The following is a 22,893-nucleotide window of genomic DNA, read 5'->3' as shown; positions in this document are numbered from 1 at the left end:
AGGTTGGTAGATGGGTTGCTGGACAATGGGCGGGTTGGTAAGCGCATAGGCCTTGCGCCTGCGCTTGAGGTTGTTACGGTTTGAGGGTTCTGGTTTGGTTTCTGTTGGTTCAGGAACAGTCTTGGTGAGTTTGGTCTTTTCTGTTCCCCGCAGGAACAGGGTTCCTGCTCTGACATGGTTGTCGCTGAGCACAGCGGCCAACTCGATGGCGTCAGAGAGGGTTACTGGGTTTCTGGCCCATACAGAATCTTGAATTTCCATGGGGAGACCCCCAAGGAATTTCTCGATGGCTCGGCGGGAAGGGGTAACAAGGTGAGGGACCAGCAAACTTAGTTCATGGAAGCGCGTCGCGTACTCGCGCGCTTCGCCACTGTATTGCTTAAGATTCCAAAATTCTTCCTCCAGGCGCTTAACTTCGTTGGGAGGGCAGAATTCTCGCGTCAGAATTTCCTTGAATTCCTCCCAGAGCATGTTGGAAGCAGTTTCTGCGCCACGCGCATGAGCTACTCCATTCCACCATGTAAGCGCTCTAGATTCCAGGACACTGGAAGCATACAGGGTTCGTCTGTCTGAGGGCCATTGGGTGTGGAGGAAAGTGTTTTCTATTTTCTCGAGCCACTGGAGCATCACGGTGGCTCCTTCAAGACCTGTGAACTTTGGAGGGTTACCCGCGTTAAAGGATTTAATGTTGTAACCAGAGGTGTTGGTATTGTTTTGGCTCAAAGCTTGGGCTATTGCGGCGGCCATTTCCTGGGAACGTTGCTGCGAGCGTCTGTGCGCGGCTTCTTTCTTCTTGAGATGGCGACGAGATAGCGGATGCATTCTATAAAAATTTTAATTTTAGTTAATATCTTGGTTATAGCGCAAAGTATAACCTCGAAAAGCTTGGTTTCGCGGAGTTAGTTACTGTCAAAACTTAAAGTAAAATAAATGACCCTAGATGCAGACTTAATAAAGGTAACAAATTCGAATCAAGAATCGACAATTCATGTATCACCATGACTTTCCGAATTCCCAATTTAAAATATGCGAGCAAACGAGTATTGGAGATTGACGATTCATGTATCACCATGACTTTTTAATCTTCAATATAAAATATACAAGAAAATGAGTATTGGAGGTTGACAATTCATGTATCACCATGACTTTTCAAGTCTCCAACCTCAGAACATAATCGTAAATGGAAATTGAAAATCAACTATTCATGTATCACCATGACTTTTCGGATTTTCAAACCCAACAAACGAATATGTAAGTAAAATCAATAAAAATCGAAATTCAACAAGAATCGAAATATCGCGAAATAAAACATAAAATCATATACTGCGCAAGCGCGAGCATATTCATAAATAACGAGTAATTAACAATAGGCGCGCAAACATGAGATTTCTCTCATGCGCGAGAAGGGACTCTTAGGTATTCTAGGCCGTTACGTCTAACCACCTATCCTAAAGTCAACGAGCTCTGATACCAATCTGTAACACCCCGACCAAAGGCGGATTATACATCGGGGCGCCACATATTGTTTCATTACTCGTGACACTATTGGGTGTCAATATTTAATAAATACATTCATTCGCGCACGCGCAAGGTAAACAAGATAACATAAAACATCATAAATCAATATATTATAAATCATAATATTCGAACAGCAAAAACTTGTCTTGATACATTTTAATCTAGGTCCAAAATAAAGAAAACTTCCTACGTGTCCACAAGCTCCAAAACAGCTACTGCAAACCTGAACATGTGTTAAAATAAACGTCAAACACTTGCGTGTTGGTGAGAAATCAAGTTTAATACAATACATAGATAACAATAAATCTGCGCGCAACACGTGTATGTCTGGTGTTTAACAAGGGTGCAATCAGATTGTGATCAAGCCTAAATAGATCATAGCTCATAGTTCATAGTTCAATCCGTGCTCCCAAATGAGCACAAAAACGAGAAAACATATGTGCAAGTGTAAACAAAGAAAACCGTAAACGATAGGTCTCCCGTGTTCATCTAATGGATCCATGAAAACTGCGGAATAGGCCGAACAAAGCGGTTAATGATACACACATACAAATAACAGCCAAGTAAACGTCCTCAACACATGGGATACTGCGCGACTAAAGTTCATAAACAAGTTTAAGACTCTAAGTTTGTATGAACACATGAACATCCCAAAACAGTAAAAATAAAAAGGGATTAGGTACGAGATTACTCACTTGATAAACGATGCGGTGTAAGATAAAGCAAGAACCAACTTTAAACAAGCACAAGTTAACCTATGAATAAGATTATTGTTTTAATGATTGGTTTTAAGTCTTGATATAAGTTAGCATAATTAATAAGTAAGTTATTATATATATATTATATATTACCGGAAAAGCAGGGCAGAACAGGGAGGAAGACGGAGGCAGAGAGGAGGCGGCAGAGAGAGCAAGGAGGAGGACAGGAGAGATTAAGTGTTTTGTGTGTGTAGTGTTAGGAAAAATAATACTATTATTTATAGGGAAACCCTAGGAGACATGAATCCAGAAAAAGGGGAAAAGATTCCAAGACAAACAGAACAAGACAAAACAAAAGATAACAAAAGATATGGCAGCAGGGAAAAAGAGAGAGGCTGACAGGGAACAGTAAAAAGGCATGGGCGGTTCAGATAAAGGTACTGGTCAAGCATGGTAAAAGCAGATCTCAAAAGATAATGTCAGTCACTTTTTCTGCCAACCAATGGGGTTGGTGCGCATGCTGCGCCGAAAGTAACTTTTCAGACATAAGATAGGTCAGGTTAGGTCAACAGCACAAAGATAAGATATCAAAAGCAAACAAGCAAGTTAAAACAGAAGAAAACTCAAAGGGTTTAGCGCGAGAAAGCTCGAGCGCGAAGGCAGACACAGAAGGTCAAGACAGCGCGAGCGCGAAGGCAGACAGAACCAACCTTAACGCGTCGCGGAAAGAACTACATTTCTAAGCGCGCCGCGGGAAGAATCACATTTCTTAGCGCGCCGCGGGAGGAACTAAAATTCCTAGCGCGCCGCGGGAAGAACTATAATTCTTCGCGCGTCGAGGGATGAACTACGATTCTTAGCGCGCTGCGAGAAGAACTACAAATCCTTAGCGCGTCGCGGGAAGAACTACCGTTCTTAGCGCGCTGCGAGAAGAATTACAATTCTTAGCGCGCTGCGAGAAGAGTTCGTCTCGCGTATCGCTGTAACAGGTGGTCTTCACGCAGGCTTCCTTGTAAGGAGTCTGGCGCGTGGAGCTGCGCAGACAACCTTAGGTGGGAAGGAACAAAGGACAAGCAAAGAGTTAGAAGAAAAAGAGGGAAACAAGGCGTAAGGGCGGGACGGCGACAAGAGGGAAAAGAAGGCGGAAAGAGAGAAGAAGAGGGACGGGACGGCGGAAAGGAAGAGAGAGAAAGAGGCGGGAAGGAAAATATATTATTATTATTAAAAGTAAAATATAAGTATAAATAAATATTAAATCATAAAAGAAAGAGATCGGATCAGAGAAACGGGTACCTGGGTCGGGTCGGATTCGGGGCAGATGTCACACTCGCGCCCCGGGGCGCTAACACCACACCACCGGGGCGCGAGCCGGGGCGCGAGCGGGGCGCTAGCGCGGAAATCCAGGCAGGCGTGAGGCTGGTCGCGGGAGAAGAGAGAGAAAAGAGCCGTTAAAGAGCCGTTGGAGCCTGCAATAATTTAATTAATAATAATAAAATTAGGGTTTAGTTTAGTTGACTTACTCGTCCGACTTCATCAGCATTGATTAAAACAAACTCGTTACGGTTATGAGAGCCTGCAATAAGTCGTCCTTTAGTATCCATTGAATCATCAAAAAGAAGAAGAAGATAGAGTGAGGTGTAAGAGGTGTAATTATAATTACTGTGTGTGTGTGGTGTTAGAAGAAGATGTAGAAGAGAAGAAGACAACGACAGACAGCTAGTGGGTGTTAAATTCTAGAGAGAGAGTGTGAATAATAATAATAAAAGTAGAGAGAGAGAGTTGAACGCGTATGTAAAAAAATAAAAATAAAAATTCGCTGGAGCCCCTGCTGGAGCCCCTCCACACCAGGGCCAGGGGCTCCAACGGGGGCTCCAACACCCCCCTTATCCAGTTTCTCTCTCTGTCACACGTCATAACATTATTGGCTGGAGCCCCCACTGGAGCCCCCATTAGAGCCCCCCACACCCCTTATCCTTAGTGTTCAATTTGAGTCCTAATAAATTATTTAAGTTTTGTTAATATTTTATTGGTGAAATAGCTAAATAATAAATTTAAAAATAAAGAAAAAGACTATGTACCATTTGTTGATTATAAATATTCATACTACCATCTATAATCAATTGTTTTTTTGTAATTAAGGATTCTAAAATAAGCACGCTAGTTTTAATATTTGTAGCTAACTTTTAAGTTTAATGTTTTTTTGACAGTTAAATACAGGGTTACAACCTAAGTCGTGTTTTTTTTAATACTTTTTTCTAACATCTTATAAAACATGAAAAATTGTTGAAACCAAACAATTTATGTTTAGTTTTAAAACAACTTCAAGTAACTTTAAAAGTACTTTCTAATATGAGTATTTTAAACATTTATGTAGTATGTAAACATTACAAATTAGTAACATGTAAAGTGAATCTTGGAAGCAAAAACGAATATAGATAGTTACATAATTAAGCAAGAACCATAAAAAAATGTCATAAACTATTTTAGAAAATGAGAACAACATTTCAACTGTCAGCGTTGGTTTACAAAAACATTTTATGTGATGTCATCTTTAATTAACGCGAAAACATATTGCACCCCCTAAATCCTAATATATACATGACTTGACCAAGGATATTTTCGTAATTACAACTACAATGTTTAATAAGTTAAATTGTTATGAAATGAGTAGAGTGGTAAACATAATGTCGGATACAACTATCGAGCATATAAACTTGTAAAAGAATACAAGGTTGAAAACATGCCAAAAAGCTCGTGAATTACTTGGTATTCACTCGCTAAAAGTTTGAATCGAGCCAAACTTAAATAAGCTCGAGCCTAACCTTGAGCCTAAAAATAAGCTTGTTTTATAAATGAGGCCGAGCCCAAGCTTCACTTGTTAAGCACGAGCCTAACCTTGAGCCTAAAAATAAGCTTGTTTTATAAACGAGGGTGAGCCCAAGCTTCACTTGTTAAGCACGAGCCAGCTCGCGAGCATAAATAAGCCTATTGCTTATATAATTTTTATTTAAAATATTTAAAATATATTTTTATAATAATTACTAATATATGAAAAGCTATAATAGAAATAAGTAAATAAACAATTTTATGTTACATATAAATAAAAACTATATAACTTAAATAAATAACTAAAATAAAGAAAAATAAATTATAATTAAAATAATTAATAAATAATAAATGAGTTTAGGCAAATATCCATCACTTGTATCATTTATGGTGGATTAAGACGGTGAAAGATTTGAGCTAAGTCTTGGGAGGTTGTCAGTTCAAATCCAAGCTCACTTGGGTTTTCGTTGCACCGTGTGTTATGCCAAAGAATTCCGCTCTTGTAATAACACAACGGCTATCAAGTGACAACCGTCTGCATGGTTTTTCCTGGGAACGCCCAAGCCACGATCCACTCCACCAGTCACTTACACATAAATTCCACTTATTAATTAAGATAACATAGTCTGATCAGAGTAGGATAAAGAGACTCTCAAATTTGAAAATGCAATAACCTGAATATAAGAAAGTCATTAGTCACAAACCAAACTCGAGCTTATACGAGCTGAGGCTCGCTCCATTCATTTAAAACCATAAAAAAAGTTGTTTTAAGTGTGGTTCAACAAGTTTCAAAAAAAGAAAGACAGAATTACAAATTTTGTCCTTTAAAAAAAGCCAAATTACGGTTCGTGTCCTTTTCTTAGTTTCCTTGCAGGCGGTATCCTTTAAACTTTTTTTTCCTACACGTTATGTCCTTTACGCTAACTGGGTTAGAAAAACTCTGTTAAATCCCATCACGTGAGAAGCATGTGAGGGCATATTGGTCTTTTTGCCTACCCTGCAACTTCTTCTTCTTCTTCTTCTTCTTCATTTTGCAGATCTTATAAAAATAGTCTCTGTGTCCTATCATCGTCTCCCTCAACAGGCCACCACCAAAGAATATATCGATACTCAGCCAAGCCCTAAAACCTGACTCAGTTTCATGTTTAAAATTCGTTCTTCATCGTTGTAGTTTGTAAATAAAAACATAGGGCTTTTAATCAGAAAGAAGAGGCGATTCGATTGATATAATACTTACCATGAATAGCGCCCACTTTGATACAGGCGAAGCGTCGCCGGAAAACTTGCGGCGGCGGCAGTGGACTCGGATAACATAAGTGGCCGATTTTGAGAGGGCAAAGGTGACGATTTGAATTCCAATCAGAAGGCCTGACAGGTCGTAACCGCGTCATTTAGGACGCAAGATTCTGCGTTTATTACTTCGAGTAAACATGACAGGTTTTGGTGATGATTTGCAGTCGATTGCATGGTCGACGGAAAACTAAGATGGCCGGAAATTTGGTGCCGGAAAAACGTGATGTGCAGGGGAGAGGGTGGTTCATCAATTAACAATCTAGGGTTTCACCAATGGATCCCACCATCCCAATTTCTTCTCCGATTCCCTCTGTCTTCGAGCTGGAAACCCGTTCACGCGTATATTCTCCCTATATAATCTCAACCCCACCTTTCGCTTTGTTAGTTGTACCATCTGAACCGAAGCGTAAACAACCCCTGTCAACCAACCAAAAGTACAACAACAAAGTTGCAGGCAGCACTGCCATCAGCAACATCATAAAACCACATGTCCAAAATCACACGTTGACAAAGTCAACATAGCAATAAGCATCAACAACAATACACCACAGTTTACAACAATCGCCATACCTTGAAGGGTGAAATACAAAGATAGACATCAGACAAGACCAGGCATCAGGCCTCAATCCAACAACAATGGCATTCAATGTAATTACCAAATAGGTCCCAAACCCCCCACCTCACTCAACGTTAGGGACAATCTAGGGTTTATGTCACAAACCCTATCCACCATTCTAGGTCTGCGCCGCCATTGACAACCCATTGACAAGCTATTTGGAGCGTACATGAGGGAAGAATAAGGTGGGTTTGAGATTATATAGGGAGAATGAAGAATAAGGTATTTTTATAAGATCTGCAAAATGAAGAAGAAGAAGAGGAAGAAGAAGTTGCAGGGTAGGCAAAAAGACCAATATGCCCTCACATGCTTCTCACGTGATGGGATTTAACAGAGTTTTTCTAACCCAGTTAGCGTAAAGGACATAACGTGTAGGAAAAAAAAGTTTAAAGGATACCGCCTGCAAGAAAACTAAGAAAAGAACACGAACCGTAATTTGGCTTTTTAAAGGAAACTAAGAAAAGTGTCGTCCAAACAAAGGAAAAAATAAACATAAACACAAGTTATATATATATATATATATATATATATATATATATATATTTGTATGACGCGCTTAGATACACACGTGTAAACAAGTCACAAGAACAGTTATGCTAACCAAATCTCCCCTAAACCCACTCCTTTCTCCTCCTCCGCGAAATCCTCTCGCCGGTGATACGTAACGCCCAATCCCACCATTCACTCCCTCAGTCAGTTACACCTCAATTCCACTTAATAATAATAATATTAATAATTTCACACTCCATTGCAATTGCAATTTGACCTGATCTGATTTTGATCTAACCTCACCTGACCTGACCTAGGGTTTTATATTGTTTAAATAAACTGAGAAGAATTATGCGATATAATGGTGGCTAATAACGTCTCTTCGTCACGAGGCTTGTCTCCGGCTAGACCGAAGCGTGCGCCGTTGGTGCCTTCTGAGGCTACTCTTGATAACAATGTTCCGGTGCCACGTCGGCTTAAATCCAGAGATGTTGGTTCACGATACTTGTCTTCTACTGAAACTACTACAATGACGTCCACGTCATCGTCAGGTACCTTTTCATCTTCTTCTTCTTCTTATTCCACTACTACTACCACAACGACGTCGTCTTCCAATTCGAATTCGAATTCGAATTCCACGTGTACGCCGAGAAGACGGTTTTCGTCGCCGTTAGTTTCTGTTTCTTCCACGAATCTGATGACGCCGGCGAATAATAATAATAATATTAATAAGAGAGCTCAGTCAACAGAACGGCGTCGTCCGGTGACGCCGTCATCTGCCGTTAAGATGTTAACGGCGATGCCGGCGAGGAGTTTATCGGTTTCGTTTCAAGGTCCGTCGTTTGCGATTCCGTTAAGTAAGCCGTCAAAACCGCCGCCTACTGGTTTTAATAACGGATCGAGGCATAGTACGCCTGATAGGAGGCCGGTGACGCCGGCAAGTAAGGTATCAAAACCGCCGTTTACGGCTTCTAATAATGGATCGAGACCGACTACTCCGGTATCGAAACGGATGTCTACTGGTTCTATTAACGGATCGAGAGCTAGTACTCTGGAGAGGAGGCCTGTGACGCCGGTGAGTAAGGTGTCGAAACCGATTGCAGCTGGTTTTAATAGTGGATCGAGACCTGGTACGCCGGAGAGGAGGCCTGTGACGCCCGTTAGGAAGTTAGGGATTTCGAATTCGGCTGAACAGAAGCGGTGGCCAGGGAGATCACGGCAGGATGGATTTATGACAAGGAGTGTGGATTTTTCGAAGGAGAATATGAAATTGAGTGGATCTGGTACTGGAACCGGAACTGCAACTGCGGTTAGGGCTTTACGGAAATCGATAATTGGCGAGAAGTTGAAAGATGATAAGAGTGTAATGCCGGAGATTAGTAGAAGTATTGATAAGCTTTTTACTGATTCTGATAATTCTGACCGTGTGGTTTCGGATGCGGAGAGTGTTTCATCGGGTAGCACTCCGGGTAATGTTAAAGGTGCAACGCCTCGGGCAATTATGGTACCAGCTAGATTTAGGCAAGAAATTGTTAATCGTCTAAGGAGGGTACAACCGGAGCCGGTTTCGCCTCCTTTGGCGCAAAATAATAAGTTAATTGCAGGGAATAGGCATTTAAAGGACGGGCCAGCACGAACACCACGAGGATTGTCTCCCTCTCCGGTTAGAGGAGCTGTTAGACTGGCTTCCCCTTGCAAGAGTGTGCCGTTAGCGTCTGCATCATCTCCGTCAAGGGGTATGTCTAGTCCAACAAGACAACGGGGTGCAATTGGGTCTAGTAGTAATTTGGGCAATCCACATTCGGTTCTCAGCTTTGCTGCTGAAGCTAGGAGAAGGAAGGTAGGAGATAATGCCATTAGTGATGCTCATGTTTTGAGGATGCTACACAATAAATATTTGCAGTGGAGGTTTGCAAATGCAAGTGCAGATGCTGCAATGCAGGTCCAGAGAGCAACTGCTCAGGTAATGAATGCTACTGGTTTGTTTGCTTGCTTTCTCTGTTAGTCTGTTGTAGTTAGCTTCATATCTATGTGAGTTAGCTTCATATAATGAATGCACACACCTTCTTATATTAGTTGATTTTTATCATCCTATGCTATTGTTACAGTTCTCATAATTCAAATCATTTGCTGTTGGCTTGTTTATTAATTACAAGTTATTTCTGTTAGTCCTGTCAGGGGTTAGTAATTCTCACTTAGAGGCCAAATATGTAAAGTACTAATTATTTAGTTGAGTGTGTACACTGGAGTCGGTAAATTGGTTATCTACTGATGGAGCAAGTGTATTTACTTTATACCAAGTACTAACGCAGGTGCACGATAATTTGTTATACATTTGGCTGAATGCATTCTAGTACTTAGCTACTTGTAGAACTAGGGGAAAGTTTAAATATAGGGAAAGTTTGCAAGAACTTAAAAGCTTTGCTTGATATTATTTTTGGAGTTCTGAATTCTGCTTTGGGTTGTAGTGGTAGTAATGATTTCAGTTTTTTCTTTTTATCTGCTCTGTGGCTTGATAGGCTATAGATTCTATCCTGCTTTCATTAGTCTGGACGGGTCAAATTGTTAATGTGATTTGTTCATTTTGATGATGTAGAAACAGTAAAATGTCAGTGCTGTTATTTTGGTTATTTTGTGGGAGGTATGACTATTGTTACCAGGGGGCATGATATGCAGCATGTTCATTTTTAGTTGCAAAGAATGCAAAAAAAGGTGGGGTGCCCACTTGTGATATGTGTCTTTATAAAGACATTCCTAATGATTTGAAATAAATTTACATCTGTTTGGTTTAAATAATATTAAGTTAGTCTTTGATCGACTCATGAATTAGATCTTGGCAAAAGTCATGTTTTGTAAGTCACATTTTTGCATTAATGCACACGCTTGGTGTTATTTTGTAGATTAGAGTGGACCTCTTATTCCTTATAGGCTGTAATTAGTTTTGTAACTGTGCAAGTTGTGTTTTCATTATGGGGGTGTTTGGGGGAGCTTTTTAATTTTGCTTATTTGATTTTTGAAAAGCAAATGGTGTTTGGCAAAGCCCTTCCAATAGCTTCAAAATGGAGCTTCTGAAAAATGCTTTTGCTTTTCAAAAATCAAATAAGCAAATAAGCAAGTTTGAAAAGCTCACCCAAACACCCCCCCTATAAGTTATTATAAGTTAAAGTTGATGGAAGCGTAACTTGATTTCTTATATGTATTTGCTGTCTTTTTAAGAATGATGGATTATCAACGTTATATGGTTGACAATTCTGTCAGTAGGTAGCAGCAGTAATGAGGCTAATCTGAGTGATGGTTCTTTACTTCTTATTAAGTTTTAACCATATACATTTATGTATATACATGTATGCATTAATGTGAGAGTGGCTACATTAGTTTTAAGCTAATTCAGTAGAAAATATTATCTATCAGCTTTTACTCTCTTGTCCCTACAAGTAATGCATTTTAAATGTTTTCCTGTATACCTTTATGGCTTTATGTATAGTGCCTTCATGTGCATCAAAGCGTTATTTATTTATTTATTTATTTATATAATTTATATAGTCACACACCTTCTAGTTTTCTTTTATTAATTATATACTGTTTTTCTAATTTCTAATGTTAAATTCTGTTTCAGAAAAGTCTATATAATTCATGGGTGACCACATCAAAAATGCGACAGTCTGTCATAGCTAAACAAATGGAGATACAACAGCTGAGGCAAAACTTGAAGTTGCACACAGTTCTCAAAACACAGGCAAGAATGTGAATTATCACATTATTACTTAATTATATAATCTGTTGTTTCTTTCATTACTCCAAGTAGTGGCTTTCTGTTGGTTATAATATCACAGCTATCTTATCATATATTTTTATGGAAACACAGATACCGTATTTGAAAATTTGGGATCAAGTTGAGAGGGATCACATTGCCTCTTTGTCTGGGACTATTGTGTCTCTGGAGTCTAGCACCCTTCGTGTCCCACTTGTTGATGGTGCAAAGGTATTTTGTGTGCATAAAAGTTTACAATATAAACATATGAGGTTTTATGACTCGGGTTTAGAAGCTTTAAAATTATTGCTAACTTCTGTTACTTTTACAGGTTGATGTTCAAAATTTAAAAGATGCTTTCCGTTCGGCAGCTGATGTGATGCAGATAATGACATCCTTGATACGCTCTTTAGTGACAAAGGTTTGTGGAATGGAAACTCTTTTGAACCCCTTTCTTCACTGTCAGCTGTGTGAACTTTGGATAACTTAGTTGTTGATTCCTTGACATATAGCACATCAGTTAAGGAAAACTTTAGTTATATTAATTAACAAGTCATGATACATCGGTCTGCCTCCATTAAATGCTTGACAGATGATTTAGCTATTTTCTGTCGCCTTTGATCAGTCAGTCTCATTCTTCAGGCACATTTTTTCAGGTCTATGGACCTTTTTTTAAAATTAAATTTGCATATTGTGTTATTTTAAATGTGGATCTTTATTTTAATATAAAATTTACCTTTTTTTTAGTGTTTCTATTGGTTTGACAAATACCTGGTTTGGGGTCTCACTCTAGTGTTAAACCCCAACTATGTTACTAAAGTAAAGACCAATGACTATTTATGTAATTAAGCTAAAAGGGTAAAACCGTAATTGAATTGAGTTGAACTCAAAAGTGTCAAGCATTTTAAATTATCTCGACCCTTCTCGTATACTACGTCTTTTAACAGGCTGTATATTCATATATTTATTTCTTTACAAAACAATTTTTTAAACAGGTGGAGCATGCGAACACATTGGCATCTGAACTTGCAACCACAACAACGAATGAACGGTCTATGATCAATCAGTGCATGGATCTGTTGTCATTACTGACAAACATGGAGGTAGGCATCAAAAGTCATTTATTTGGTGTAAAGTTTACTTAAGAAATAACAAAACTCAATAATTATATGGTTTTGAATGAAAGCAGGTGCATGACTGCAGCTTGAGGACACACATACTACAACTGCAAGCTCCCCCTACACAGCAATAACCAAACTGTAAAGCTGATTTCTCTCTCTTTGACTGCTTACTGGAAAATTGCTAACTATACTTGAAGTTCCTACTTTGCCCCTGGACAATGATACCAGGTGAGTGTAAAATGGTGGTTAATCTTGGGCTTTTGCGGAAGATTATGAAGATATGTGAGATGCGGCTGTGTGACGTCCTGTATATGCGTAGAGTAGGAGATCATAAAGGTCGTTGTATTTCACCTACCAGGTAGAAAAAATATATATGTATATATAGGGACTCTTGACAATGATACTTGCTTTAATTTGCACATGTTTCTTCTTCTTCAATATCCTTAATTTTATCTTTTGTTCCTGGTTATAATAGATATGGTAAAATAAGCCTAATGATATGGATATTAGCGGAGTTTTTAACCAAAATAGGTTGGGAGGAATAAATATTACCAAAATAGGGAGTTTAAAACTTAATTACCAAAATAGGTTTTTTCATGTAAACTTACCTTTTCTCACTCATCTTACTTTTTTTCGAACGGTGACTTTCATGGTGGTTGAATATTCAGCCACAGCTCTCGGAGAGAGGCCCAAGCGTCCCACTCGGGCCAAGACTATGTTGTCTTAACCGGGCCCATGCTTGGCATCCGAGTTTGGCTAGGCGTTCCACGAGAAAATTTCGAGGCCCCTGCCACTTGACAGGAGTTGTCTGCCCGCAAGCTTTCTGGGAATGGACACTCTAATAGAAAACTCGTGTCGCCATCAAGATTCGAACTTGAGAGGCCAACAGGCATCAAACTCTTACCTATCATTTGGCTGGCCACTTGAGCTAGCCCAAGTGGTTAACTCATAATCTTATTAGGTAAAATAATTTATATTAAAGAAATTTAATTCAAGATGAAAAAACAGAATAAATTAAAAGTAATAAAACTTACTTTTTCTTTTTTCCTTCCATTTTTTTTTCAAAATAATTGAGAAAATGATTTAAAAAAAAGAACTCTACAAAATGAAAGGAAATGAATTGTGTTTAAAGTAAAATACAACATAAAAATTAAACAAGCGGAACCACGATATAACGACATAATATATCTAAAAAGGTCATTACGAGTAGCAAAGTCCCCTTCTTTTTAAAATTTATTTCATCATTATACGTAAAAATTACTTGTGTTCGTTAACCTTTTTTTCAGTTCAATACGCAGCTGGATTTTTTTTTTGTTCTCAACATTCTAGTATATTTTTTGCTGAGAACAAATTTGTATACGAGTGCCGGTACCGTAATAGTACCATGACAAACAAAACGATTCTGACCAAACAACATGGTGTTGTTATCAGTTTTATCAGGATCAGTACCTGCATTCGTTTTCATGGTTTTCGCAATTATGTTTATTTTCTCTCTCGGCATTCTAGCATAGATTTTGTCGAAACGGAATTGTTATAACAATTTTTTTGGATATAATATGTTTTTTGGGTGTCGGTACCGTACTAGTACAGATGATGAACCAAACTTATTCTGACTAAACAACGTTGATATTAAATCTATTTTTTTAACATCCTTAATATAAAAAAAATGTTGAAAACAATAATAAAGCAATAAATAAAAAGAACAAGGATTAAAAAACAATTCATAAATAAATATAATAATATGAAACTGTTGTTTTAAATCTTTAAAAGAATAAAGAAATCATTAAATTTTAGAAGACAATTAAAAAATATTTCGAAGAAAACCAGTGTGGAAGATAAAACTTCAATTTCATTATTTTATAATTTATTTTTATATTAACTTTTTAAAAGAGAAAATTAAGCAAAGAGAAATTTTTTAACATAAATGATTTTTGCCCAATAAATTATGAGTTGAAAAAGATAAATTTACACAAAATCACTTATTTTGGTAAATAAGTTTCAAATAAACCACTAAATATTTATTCCTCTCACCCCATTTTGATAAAAAAGTCGATATTAGCGGTGGCCCATTGTAAAATGAATTTCTTTTATTGATCTCATTTTACAGGATCAGTCCTAGCTCATTTGGTCTACTTCTGGTAAAAATAAAAAGTAGAGCACAAAATGACTCTTTCTATTTGAGTTTCAAGTGTATCATCGATCGATATATATTAATAATTGATATTAAAGCACGTCACACAATTATAATAGATCCATTAACAAATTACAAAACCTAAGAGCATTCTAAACCCGTTCATCATTCCTATCTCTATAATTACACTAAAAAAACACTACATTTTTCTCTCCTATTCAATTAAATAATATTTTTTTATACTTTTATCATTACAGTTTTCTCTCTCCTTAACTCACAATCAATCCAACAAATATTAAAAAATAAATAGGAGGGGCAAACAATGTTTCCCCAAATTTACATAAAATTACTACAATTTTCTCTTCATCCTATAATTTACACCCACAACCATTCATAACCTCACCATATAATTCGCAAACTTCCCCCCTCACATAATTATAGGGGATGTGATGAGAATGCTCTTACAAATATGTTGTTTTTATATTATATAGCTATATGCTCTTATTTTTTCATTAAATTGTAATTAGTTTTTTCATAACCTGGCCGATGCAGTGTTTTTTCATAGTTAAATTTACTTGTAAGTTATAAGTTTTAGACTGTATACTAAGATGCGTTGGGTTTATTTTGGGTCACAAGTTACAACGCACAAGTCAATTTTAGTGGGTCTTTATGGGCCGAAGAGAAAAACTAAATCTTTCAAGGGTCAGATTAGGCACGGCCCATCTCAAAGGTAGAGAGAACTCCAGAGAAGCTTGATAACCCAAACCAGTTTTTATTATAAAACTAATTTTTTTTTCTTTCAATTATCTAACCCAATCCAACCAAACTTGCAACCCAACCCTTACTATTTTTTATTAAATAAATATAATTTATAATTGCTGTTTTATTATTAAAAGTGTATAAATATAATAAATAGTTTCTTTATCTAAAAATAAACAATATATATTTGATTTAAAGATATCTAAAAAGTAAAAAAAAATCGGTAATGATTAATATTTATCTTATATTAAAAAATATTTTTTTACAAACTGTTTTTAATAAAATTTACCAATATGTTCAAAAAAAAAAACTGAACAAAGCTGTGCTATTAGATTCTTGTAAAAACTTAAATATTAAAAGTTATTCAAAAAAATCAATAATATAGTTAAAATTAATTAGTGTGAAAGAAAAAAATAAATTAAAAAGAAGACCATGACATGTGGCAGTGAACTAGTTTGCAAATTGGTTTGGTGGTGCAAATTAGTTTGGTCTCTTTATTTGATTTTTGATTTTATTTTTTATCAAATAGTGAAACAAATCACTGATGGTTTGCTAATGAAAGTGGTCTTAAGTTGCTCTACTTTCTTCTCCAAACTCTAGAAATTCCATTTACATATCCCAAACATCAAGACCATAATCTAATCTTGAACCTTAATCGTGTTGGAAATGGTCTTCGGTTTGCAACTTTAAGGAAGAAAAGACCACAAATTTATTCGGTGATTATTCGGATGTTGATATTTACCAACCCTTATAGAGACCATATGATATGAAGATGACGTTTTTTTTTCTTTTGGCTTTACTAAGTTTATAAATCTGTAATTGTTTTCACCAAAGATTATTCAACTCAAGACTTATTTGTTTGTTATTGAATGCCTATGCAACTAATGCTATTAGGGTTATTTCCAAAGATTGGTGCGCTGGACCTAGTCACCTAGTAGTAGAAGTTCACATAAATTAGAAGTTAAAATTATACATACACAAACACTTAAGTTAATTGTGTCTAATATAAAACGTGGTTAAATATTAAAGATTTATTTTGCATGCTATTGTTTATTTCATTATTGGAGTTGATACATCAAAATACGCATGTCAAATCTAGAGGTCTTGTGATGAAACCGCATCTAGCATTTGGGGAAACTTATGCCTCCTTGAATGTCTTTATATTAATCGTTAGATGATTAGATGTCACCAGGGTTTGTCATAAATAATGTTACAAACACAAAAGTTTTTTAGATAATTGTTTGTCGTTCTTTCACCATTTCATATGTATTCATTGAACTGATCACCTAATGTGCTATATGACAACTGGCATAAGATTTTAACGCATTTTTGTATAGGTGAAAAACCTTATACAACTTTTCTTATCTTTGTCTAAAGTACATGGAATGGTTGGAGATACCTTCAGTAATTTTATTGAACGATTGTTTGTTTATTTGAAATCGCTATCTAAACATAGTATTGTCGAAACCGGATGTTGACACCAATAGACACCCAAACAAAGATGTATATCTCCAGTTCATAAACTTTGTCTTAGATTTGCATTTCCTTGTTGTATTGTTATATAACTAGATCGTCCCCTAAGTTGATGTTGTTGTAATTTCGGTTCCCCATTTTCAAATACATTTATGATTTATCCAAAATGATATCCGTTCATCACTTGAGGGAGGTGTATGATAAGCGTGGTAAATTTAAAATATATACAAACATGTTCGTTTACTAAATATGTGTTTATATATATATATATATGTATGATTTCAAATGAGAACATGATTGAGTTTTAAGAACTTAATAACTTATTTAGTGGACAATATTAAACCACATCTTCATACACTATAAAATATTAAAGGGTAGTTTGGTAATGTAACAACTATTTCTCTCTCTTAATAAAAGACAAATAAGTAGTTACCTCTCTTAATAAAAGACACTCATCTCTCTTTAAAATTTCATTTTCATTTAAATTACTATATACTAAAAGAAAATTTAATTTGTTATTTCGTTTTTTCCCTTTACCAGATTTTATTCGTTTAGTTGAATTTCCGGTTTTTGGATTGTAGTTCGCTAATTTATAATTCGATATCACATTTTATTTTAATTCATGATGATTATATATAAATGATGGCTTTTTATAAAAGAATTAATCGTGATGATTTACATACACGTAACCCCGTTTACAAATATGCAATCCAAAATAAGTTTACTTGCAATTTTTTTGAAAGATAACCATGTTAATATGACTAATGTCCATTATACATGATCTAATATGACATTCATGTAATCTCACGTTTTGTAATTTGATATTACAATTTACTACAACATTAATATAAACTCTTAAATATATTTTCTTCCTCATGGGTATATTAAAGTATTAAATAGTTTTCTCTTTAGATACACATGTATTTAGTTTTTATTATAAATTGAATTAAAATTTCATTGGATGAAAATTTGTGGGTGTTTGTGAATTTAATCACGAACAATAAAACATTTTTTCAATTTAATTAAAATTTGAGTAATATATATATTGTATGTAATATGTGTAGTATATCTAATTGATAATTGTATAATATGTGTACCGTATGCAACTTGTATAAATGGTGTAATTTTAGTGTGTTTAATGTAACTTATGTATTGTGTAGTGTATGTAACTTGTATAATTTCTGGAATGTGTGTATTTTATATAAAATGCGTATTTTTTGTTTTGTAATTTATGTACCTTGTGTAGTATATATAATTTGTAATTTATGTAATTTGTGTGTTTCGTGGTTAGGTAATTTGTGTAATTGGTGTAAATGTAATTTGGGTAATTTATTTGTGTTGTGTAGTAATTTGTGTAATTTATGTAACTTGAGTAGGTTTCGTAATTTATGTAATTTGGGTAACTTGTGTGGTTTGGGTAACACTTCTTTCCATGTATGTAATTCTCTACATGTGTGTAAATAATAAGAAGGAAAAAAATGGATCGTCCAAAATCTTCCAAAACGGTTTTAAAAATAAAGAGACGGGTTAGCGAATAAGGTGTTGATTTTAAATGATCATTTAAAAGAAAGAGAAACGTTAGTTAAATAATTTTAGGTAATTTTTTTGTTTGTAATAGCTTTTAGCTATTTTGTTTATAAAAATAATTTTGTATTGAATTTTACAATTATTTAACATATTATTTGTCAAATTATAAATAAATATAGTTTGAAAAAATATTATTGACTTTTATAATCTTGAAATTTGAAAAAAGGTAAGTATTAAGTATTTTACCTAAATACCTTTCTTACATTTTATAATATTATTTGTCTCTCGTACTTTAATTTTTTAATGTCATTTAACTAGAACCACATATATATGACACAATTAATTAAATGTGTGGTTATAATTGATTCTTAAAGTTTTTACAACCCAAAGAGTTCTTAAATTATCTTCCCCATATATATATATATATTAAAATTTTATTTTTTTTCAAAATAAAATACTCATTAAAACAAAGTGTGTATTTAGCTAAACAACCCCGCAAACCCGTATTCATAGGCCCCCTGGAGATCTCCCTGCGCCCTTTAGTTTCCATATCACCGTTCGTGAAGGTTAAAAAGCCGTCCACTACAAATGACCTAATAGAAAAGTATATATGTTGAATTATACGAAAATATAATTTGTAAAAACTTAAAATTAGATTACACAAATATATTGATGAAAAGGATAAATATGATTGTAATAAAGTAAAGTACATCTTAGTTTGATGGATGATTTTGTGTAGTAAGCACATGTCATCTAAATTCATCAAACAGTGATAAGCATAAGCCTCTTTGTCTTATAAATATTAATATAGTAAAGAAAATAAAGTAGATATGATATGCATGCATGCAATGAATCACAATACGATCTTGGAAGTTGGAAATGGACAAACGAGTGAGTTATGACCCACGTAATAATATGAAGGTGGCGCATGGAGTTGTACATATTTCTGCTCGTGTTTGCCACGTTTGAATCAACTAAAATCACCTCACCTTGTCCCCCACACTTGTAATTTGTATCATTCATTAATTCATTCATTCATTCAAACCACTATTTCGACAAAATATATGATATTGCTACTCTTTTTATTATGTTGTATTTACTTATTTCAAAATGAAATAATGAAACTGATGCATCATATATATTTTTTTGTTATGTTGTATTTCCTTTATTTCAAAATGAGATAATTTTGGAACTAGTGCATCACCTTTGTTTAATATACGTAGATGCTGGATAAAATATTTTACATAGACGTCTTTCTTATCGACAGTGACCTAAGCAGTTAATGCGGAAAAATATCGGATATCGGTCAAGGACCGATATTTGAGATATCGGTTATCGCAGTGAGATATCGATGAGATATCGGTAATTTTAATATCATGAAAAATTTATATATATAGCAATTTAACATTAATAACTCAGTATAGTTTCCTACAATTACCAAATTAACCTTTTGCAAATTGCAAAACAGTAACAATCGTAGCAAGTAAGAATTGATTAAGACTTAAAACACTAACATCAAATACTAAAAGTTGATAATTAAGACTTAAAACATCGATATCGGGAATATCGGTGATATATCGGTCAAATATTAGTCAAATATCGGTCAATATCGTTGATATTATCGGCACCGGTATCTGAACTGATATTCTGATTTATATATCGCCAATGACCGATAACCAATATATCAGTGATATATCGGTGATATATCGGCGATATCGACTGCATACGACACTATATAGATGGTGTAAACCACACACGCACGCACTCATGACTCATGTAGCCACACTGTACAACGATTTTGTGTTGGTGATTTAATGAGTTTGATATTGCCTGATTTAGGCATAGTTTACTACGTAATATCTTCATGTTTTGACATATATCCAATAAAACTATCTCAATTTTGGTACTCAGTTGTTTAATATGTGTATCTTAGGTTAGAGAAGTCGTGTGAGGAAAAAAGAAAAAAAATAGAGGTCACTATTTAAAAATTCTTGAAGTTAAAGAGTAACCAACATCTTAATTATGATCCTAACATGAACAATTGTACCGGCTTAATAATATACTTTGTATAAGAAGAAAGAAGGTTGGAGACTTGGAGTCGACATAATCGTGTCATAAATGTGAGGTATCATCAAGGCCCTAAGGAATAGACGAAAGCGGATATACACTACAAGATTTCATTTCATGAACCAAACCTTTTACATGTGTGTTTGCTTTTTTCTCATCGTCATTATAACAATTCAAATGAATAATTTTCAGTAACTTCGTTGCTATGCTCGCGGCCCTTGCAGAGTCGAAAACTTTTGAGACAACATATTGATTTTTGAAGTAGTAAATATTAATTACTAGATGAAACTTTGACGACCCAAGATACCACCTAAACTAGAGCATGATAGCTTTTAATCCTTTCTCATTTGTCTAACTGAACTCTTAAGGCTGAGGGGTGTGGGGCTTCAGCGGGGGCGCGAGAGCCCCTCCGCTCGCGCCCCCAGGCGCGAGCACCACACCACCGAGGCGCGAGAGGGGCGCGAGAGGGGCGCGAGCGCGAAAAACAAGGCGGGCGCAAGCCTGCTAGCGGGAGGCATATGGCGTAAAGGGTCTTTGGGAGACGTGAAAGAGCCGTTGGACCATTTAATTGAGCCGTTGGGCTCATAATTTAATAAAAAAAAAAAAAGTTTTTTCTTCCTATATATAACCAATTTTATATAAATCAATTACCACAACTTCAAAAAAAAAACCCAAAATTTGGTACATTTGTGGGAGAGGCGACCCGATGATCTTGTATTAGATTAGTGTTATTATTAAGTATTATTGTTTGTTTAATTTTTAGTATGTTTTTTTTGTAATTTGAATTTTAAAAAAAATGTGTGTTTTTTTTAATAATTTATGAGTTTTTTTAATAATACGTTTTTTGAATATATTTATAAAAAAATAAAAAAAAAATCCGCTGGAGCCCCTGCTCGCGCCCCTCCACACCAGGGCCAGGGGCTCCAGCGGGGGCTCCAACACCCATCTTATCCAGTTTCTCTCTCTGCCACACGTCACAATATTATTGGCTGGAGCCCCCACTCGCGCCCCCGTTAGAGCCCCCCACACCCCTCAGCCTAATAAATTTTCAAACACGATTTCATGTTTACCTTTACTTTATACTGATTTGACCCATAACATGATCCAATCATTACTTACTATTTAAGCAAGATATGAACCCTATATGATGGATGATTGATGTGATTTAAATTTTGATTGGTCATAAAACACGTCTTTGAGTTTGATAAGGCTGAGGGGTGTGGGGCTTCAGCGGGGGCGCGAGAGCCTCTCGCGCCCCCAGGCGCGAGCACCACACCACCGGGGCGCGAGAGCGGCGCGAGAGGGGCGCGAGCACGGAATTCAAAGCAGGCGCAAGGTGGTTCGCGGGACCTGTAGGCGTAAAGGGACATTGGGAGACGTGAAAGAGCCGTTGGGAGTACATAAATGAGCCGTTGGGCTCTTTAATTTAATAAAAAAAAAAGTATTCTTCCTATATATAAACCCAATATCACATAAAACAATTACCACACCCAAAATCACATAAAACAATTACCACAACTTAAAAAAAAACCCAAAATCAACCCATCTTCCAAACTTTTTTTTAAAAACATGTCTGGAAATTGGTACCCAAACCTAGATTCAGGTTATAGTTACGACGATTTATGGTCGTCACCAGACCAATCGATGTTTTTTTCGGGGTCGCAAGAAACATCCGGCTTTCAACCATCCAACATACAACCGTCTCCTAACTTTGTTGTTCCGGAGACACAAGAATCACACGGTGATGCTACGGGAGCAAGAAGACGCGTCCACCGGAAAAAACAACTTGCAACGGACGGGCCGGGACCGGCTTCGACTCCGAGGATGAAACGGAAAACCACTCCGTGGTCATCGGATGAGAAGGAAGCCTTGTGTCGGGCTTGGATAGTCATTTCTGAGGATCGGCGTTGCGGTAATTGTTTTAACGTTTTTAAAAATGATTTTTAATAAAAAAGTTAAATAAAAAAGTTAATTGGAAATCTAATTTAATTATTCATTTTACAGCCGACTACCAAAAAAGAAAGGTTTTTTGGACAAAGGTTAGGGAGACGTTCTATACGCTCGTTGGGAGTACAGAGCGAAACGCCGATATGATTTCGGGTCGGTGGTCCGAAATCAGAAAATTTGTCGGCTTGTTTACTAATCTTTTCAACAGGAACGCCGGTCGTATGAGACCAAGTGGCAGTGATGATTTGGCGGTTTACAATTTCACTGTCGAAGAGTGGAAGCAGGAGTGTTTGTGGAGGTATGGGACGGTGAAAACGTGGGACGATGTAAAGTTGTGGGAGAGGTTGAAAAGGTGTTCCAAGTGGGTTGAGCTGGTGGCGCCGGACCATGATGCGGAAGTAGGGCCGAAACGGACTAAAACTAGTTCGTCTGGAGCGTATAGCACTTCTGCCGGGTCGGATTGCCGCGTTGGATTCGACCTAAACATTGCGGGGGAGGAAACGTCTTCACCGCCGAGGAGGCGGCCATTGGGACGGGACGCCAAGGGGAAAAAACCGGCTGAGGGGGGAGCCGTAAACATCGTCGATCTTGTTGAATCCCTCAATAAATTCAACAAAACCATGGAGGTGGTCTCTAATGACAAAAAGGAAAAAAGTCGAATGAGAGATTTGGACTTC

The 22,893-nt window shown here is 36.2% G+C and overlaps 1 pseudogene across 1 annotated transcript; it reads left to right on the top strand.

Moving 5' to 3' along the window:
- Positions 1 to 7,512: 7,512 nt before the first annotated feature.
- On the top strand, positions 7,513 to 12,750 carry LOC143629832 (QWRF motif-containing protein 2-like; annotated as a pseudogene). The gene is made up of 6 exons (XR_013153034.1): positions 7,513 to 9,403; positions 11,057 to 11,176; positions 11,306 to 11,422; positions 11,523 to 11,612; positions 12,187 to 12,294; positions 12,381 to 12,750. The product of XR_013153034.1 is annotated as a QWRF motif-containing protein 2-like (transcript).
- Positions 12,751 to 22,893: the final 10,143 nt, after the last annotated feature.

This window comes from Bidens hawaiensis, unplaced genomic scaffold (assembly GCF_021521415.1).
Source record: "Bidens hawaiensis isolate Kalapana, Puna unplaced genomic scaffold, B.hawaiensis_p1.1 tig00005467_1, whole genome shotgun sequence".
NCBI classification, from domain to species: domain Eukaryota; kingdom Viridiplantae; phylum Streptophyta; class Magnoliopsida; order Asterales; family Asteraceae; genus Bidens; species Bidens hawaiensis.
This window is presented reverse-complemented; position numbering and strand designations above follow the sequence as displayed.